The following is a 6000-nucleotide window of genomic DNA, read 5'->3' as shown; positions in this document are numbered from 1 at the left end:
GATTATTACATTTCTCTTATGGCGGCTTTTATTTCGATCCCAGATTCACGTTAGCCTTCAAGATCCCCTTCCTTCTTCTGCCATAACAAGCCACATGAACACATACACTCTCTCTCTCTCTCTCTCTCTCTCTCACACACACACACACACACACACACACACACACACACACACACACACACACACACTCTCACTCTCTCTCTCTCTCTCTCACACACACCCTCCCTTGGTTCTCCTTTCAGAAATTATTCCTAATAGTTACTATAATCCTATGTGTCACCAAATTTCCACTTTATTACAAATCAGTTATTCCATATCACTGCCATAAAGCTCTGGGTTAACAATTGTTTTAATTCCATGCATGAAACGATAAGCTGTGTTTGGTCCTTTTGTCCATGCCTTAACTGATGTTTGTAATAAACTCACAAAACGTAAATAACGCCTGATCATTGTCTAGCAATTCTCCGGAATAATCAGCACATTCTGTCAAGAATTCATCCTTTAGATTAATTTGTGGTGTTAACTCTGAGACTGGTTACATTGCGAAGATATAGATATTAAATCCAACAGTCCAGTTCCGGAAACTGGTGGTGCCCCGATTAATTAAGATAAGATTATAAACAAGCTAAATCTACGCCACATTTGAAATATAGATATAAATCTATATTTATCGCTACACGGCTGATGCAGAGTTGATGAACTTTTCACGGACAAGAAAGTCTTTAAAATATAAATATATGAAAACACAACATGGCATGAGAATAATACTCGTGAAACAACGTGTTTTAGCTTTGTTTGTCGGCTACAGAAGCACATTTATAAACAGAAATGTGAAGATGCCATCTTAAAAAAACAGAGGAACAGAGTTTTTGTGTGATAGGCTTGTCAGCCACTAGATGGTGGCATCGGATAAGGAAAATACTCCGGAAGGAAGCTTTAAAACACACCTTTTAACTAAATGTACTTTTAGTAGAAAATAAATTATCCAAAATATTTATTGTATATTATATCACTTGAGAGTAATTAGTCCATTTGCTGGTGCTCTTTGTGTTTTACACGCAGAGAACAACATAGCCTATCCTTTGGGTCCACCTCACCATGTTCCACTGCCAGATAAGAAAATTTTATCCTTCTTGTGTTCTTCTTGGAGTAATCTTCCATCCCAAATGGACATGCCTGGAAAACCTCTAAAGGAAGGTACAAGGAGAATCAAAACACTCCAGCACATCCCCTCAGCTCAAGCCGCCACCTTTCTACTCAGCTTCCCTGTGAGGTCTGAATAATGTACATTTTTGAAGACATAGTTCATATTTTCCTAAAATACTGTTTAACTTGCAATGAATTATATATACATGTGTTTTCAATTCAATTCAATTCAATTCAAATTCAATTCAATTCAAAAATACTTTATTAATCCCAGAGGGAAATTGATCTTTGACTAAAGATCAGCAAGAAAAGGTTTTCTATTGTCAATGCCGATGCTAATATGTAAAGGCAGGGCCAGATTAACACTTTGTTGTACCCTGGGCAACAATATTCAAGGGCCCCATCATCACAACCCAAGGATCACCATAATATGGTCACATACAGAATATTTTACTGTAATATGCAGTAAATATACTCAATACTTGAATGCCTGACATCACGTAACCCGCCCAGAGTAACCTTTGACCCACCCCGTGTGGACTGACCAATGAGGAGAGGGTCTTAACTTGAGGTCCTCTCTTCATTGGTCAGTCTGCATGAGACTGACGTTCAGTCATAGGCAGCGAAGCATCTCTGTGCAGCACAAAAGCCCGGGTGGACAGTTTGTTGAATATAGGGTGACCATATTTCCATTTCCAAACAAGAGGACAGGAGATCTGTGCCTATGACATCACACTATGGCAACGCCACACAAACCACGTTGGGACCCATTATTTTTGGAAGAACTAAATTACTATCAGATTCTACCAATAAAAGGTATCTAAAACAATTCATATGTGAATATTTAGCATATTTACTGCAAAATGTCATTTGTCTGCTTTAGTGCTGCAACAAGGTTTTATTAATAATAAATTATTATACCTTTTGTTTTACTACAGCATCGGTACGCTTCCTGTGCACAGATTATTAAGGATGCTTGTTTCAGCTGTGAGATTAGATGATAGGATCAATGAAAACATAAGTTGTTACACACTCCATGGAAACTTTCAGAGAATCCACAAATATTGACTTTCAGATGATTTTGTTACTTTCTGCAAGTTTAGAAAAGCAGCAGATGAGACAGCATGTCTGATAATTTAGTTCTTCATCTGAGTACGCTTCCTGTGCACAGATTATTAAGGATGCTTGTTTCAGCTGTGAGATTAGATGATAGGATCAATGAAAACATAAGTTGTTACACACTCCATGGAAACTTTCAGAGAATCCACAAATATTGACTTTCAGATGATTTTGTTACTTTCTGCAAGTTTAGAAAAGCAGCAGATGAGACAGCATGTCTGATAATTTAGTTCTTCATCTGATAATATTAGAACATGTCAGTAATGTCTGAGGTGTTTTTACAAACACTGTATAACTAACACTACTGGAGAGGGTATGAATTACACAGAGGCTTCTGGGGAGCCCAGTTATGGGGGGTGGGTGGGGTCATTTTGCCTTGGCCCCCAAAATGTCTTGAAACGGCCCTGGGTGTGTGACTGAGTGTTGAAGGTGATCTGAATTGTATCAAACGTATAAATATGACATGTGTATAACTTATTGTTTTATACAGGAAAAACGTGTAGTGGAGATAAATCTACCTACATTTTACTTTGTTTTCTTGTTTTTATTGAACTATTTCCTGTCCTGTCTGTCTCTCATCTTCCTGCATCTCCTCTAAACTCTCCAGAAAAACTGCTGCTTGGATTCTTACTTTTTCACCTCATCAGTTACTTTTCAGCAGATCAAAGATCTCCTGACCGCAAAGCGGAGTGCGCCTTTCATTGCTGCGTCAGTGAGGTGAAATCACCGCAGCACCGCGCAGCACAGGTGATGAGCTGCGCAGTAGCAGAGCGCTTCAGGGACAAATAAGACAGAAAATAGAGAATATGTGCGGACATGAACCATCGTGTGTTAATTATAGTTTTTTGGTTGCGCCACTTTGAGAATGGACCGTGCGCTGGACGCAGCAGCCTGGAGCGCTGCACACCAACGATCATCGCTCTGCCGCTCTCTGTGCTCTCTGCTCAAAAGAGTCCATAAATGATGTAATATAGGTAGAAAACTTGTTTCCGGCTCCCCTGGATGTGTAGGATATCCAGCTCCCCCATAATTCGATCCCTGCTCCTGGATGAAAAGCCGGACATTTTCATCAATACAAGAACCCCCCAGTCCAGACGCCCGGACAGAGAGTGAAAAGTGGACACGTCCGGGGAAAACCGGACATACGGTCACCCTAGTTTAATATAATGCGGGAGATTACAGATATGCCTACAGTATTTTGCTCATGCCCTTGCTGCCCTGGGCCCCTTAGAGTTCGTGGGCCCTGGGCAATTGCCCAGTTGCCCATATGGTTAATCCGGCCTTGTGTAAAGGTCGTGGTCAGTCGATACCCAGTATGTGCTGCTGAGTATTTTTAGCCAATTTCATGGCTGATTTCTAAAATGTCAGTAGATGTGCAACATTTCTAGCCAGGCAAGCCATCCTATATGTGTAGATAGTCTGGCTAAAAGCTATTGAAAAAGCCTAGTCTTGGTGTGCAATCTTTGGTTTTCTTTGCAGGTGGACAGTGCTAGGACCAGTGGGAGTAACGAACATCATCGCAACAGAAATCAGTCAACGGAGCAGTCTGCCATACACAAATATATCATTTTTTAAATAAAAGACTTAAGGACGTCTATCTGGTCATCCAAAGATGTGTGTGAGTGCCGTTCCTTTGCCGACTCCACCTCTAGTTTTTCTCCATCACAGCTGTGGTGCTAAGCCCACCCAACATCTCCCTACAAACATAAAGCACACGTTTAAATAGTAAAAGGTTAATGCTAAAAGAGCATCGGCGCCATTCCTGAAACTTTTCACTAATTGGAATAATGAACTGAACTCAGTGCACTGATAAGTAGGTTCAATTGGAATGAAAAGTGCCTTGAGACGACTCAAGGATACATTGTTGCATTGGCGCTATATAAATAAACTGAATAGAACTGACAGACAGACTGAGCAGAACTCAAACCTGCAACCCAGCGGTTATGAAGCGGGTCCTTGACTTCTCTGCTACCTTTGTGCAAATGGGACGGGAGTTTACTGTGTGTTTGTCCAGGCACTGGGAGATGAAGAGACATGCTTGCCTCCATGGCAAACGTCAGAAACTCCAATTTTAGAGGCAGGGCCGGCTCTGGGTAATTTGGTGCACAAGGCGAGAGTGCCCATCAGCCCCCCCCCCCCCTCGCCCCCGCCCCTCACCCAGACCCAAGTCCACCCACCCAACAAACATTGGAAAAAGCAACTCCACAGTGATTCCTTAGTTACTAATTTTTTATTTTAAACATTCATACAGCAACTCTTTAAAGTCAACAGCCTGAAGAATAAATGTAAGCTCAAAATGTTGTGCAAAGGTCATGGGGGGGGGGGGGGGGGGGTGCTAAATCAAAAGCAGCATTAAACTGTGCAATCAAAAGCAAAACTCAAATATTAAAGTGTCATCATAAAGAAAGTTCTACTTTCCATTTTGTTCAACTGCTGTGGCCAGTCAGCAGGATCAATGGGGCCAGCAGCTCATGCATGTTCACAGACATCTGTTGGAGCTGATGATGGTGTCTCTTCAGGCTGTTGGATTGGAGCACTGAGTCTGCTGGTGTTGGGTTCTTCTTCTGTGAGAAAATAAACACACACACACACACACACACACACACACACACACACACACACACACGCACGCACGCACGCACACACACACACACACACACACACACACACACACGCACGCACACACACACACACACACACACACACACACACACACACACACACACACAAAGCAACTTAACCCTCTGATGCATGAATTAAGAACAGTGCCACTTTCACGTTCAGTATTCCTCAGTCATGTGCAGTGATGCTTTTCATTATTTTTAATGTTACTGGACTTTTTATTTTATTGATCTTTTTTTAATCTGTTCTATGAAAACATGAATAAAATGATCAAAAACAGGTGGAAGTGAGTGCATCCATGGGGAATATTTGAAAAAACTTATGTCTCACTCTCAGGTGCTCTTCAGCATCAAATAAATTTAGAATACGAGGAAGAAGAACCGGTGATCTGAGGCACTCTGAGGATTTCATTTATTAAACAAGGAAACGCCGACGTGTTTCGGTACGACCTTCTTCAGGGCATAAACCTTTATACCTTGAAGATGACTCATTATGTCACAAAAACGAATGTCCATCCTCTTTTACAAATTTACAGCCTAATTGACAATGACATCCTTAAGTAAGGAGACAATTTCAGATGTGTATGTTCAGATTATTTAATATTCTCAATGCTAAATCAATGCTGCACTGATTGTGCCAAAAACACGTGTCTGGTGTGGATTTAAATAAATTAATTTTGCATATCGATACATGTGATAAGCCGTTTAATTTGAAAAAGTCAGTTTCTACTGCTGATTACAAATAGCCTAGCAAGTAACTCACTCACCTGGTTCTAGATGCTGAGACTGTAGCTAAATGTGCTTCTGCTGCGTGATGCCTGGATAGAAGATGCTGCAGCAAAAACAAGAAAGAGACGGTATAAGATGTCATGCTGTGTTTAGGCAGTTCTCTCTACCCGCCGGGCCCGACGGCAGCGGGGGAGTCCCCGCTACGGTGTCGGACAAAGTTGAAAATTTGCTACACACCTAGCGTTCTTCTGATATGAAAATATTAAAGTCATTTTGTATGCGTACTTAAAACTTGAAACTAAGTTCATAAAAAGGCTGCAATCATACTCCAAAAACCAGTAAAAAAAATCTTACATTCTTCATCATCACAGTGAGGCTCATCATT

This window comes from Nothobranchius furzeri, chromosome 4 (assembly GCF_043380555.1).
Source record: "Nothobranchius furzeri strain GRZ-AD chromosome 4, NfurGRZ-RIMD1, whole genome shotgun sequence".
Classification (NCBI taxonomy): Eukaryota; Metazoa; Chordata; class Actinopteri; order Cyprinodontiformes; family Nothobranchiidae; genus Nothobranchius; species Nothobranchius furzeri.
Note: the sequence above shows the minus strand (reverse complement) of the source record.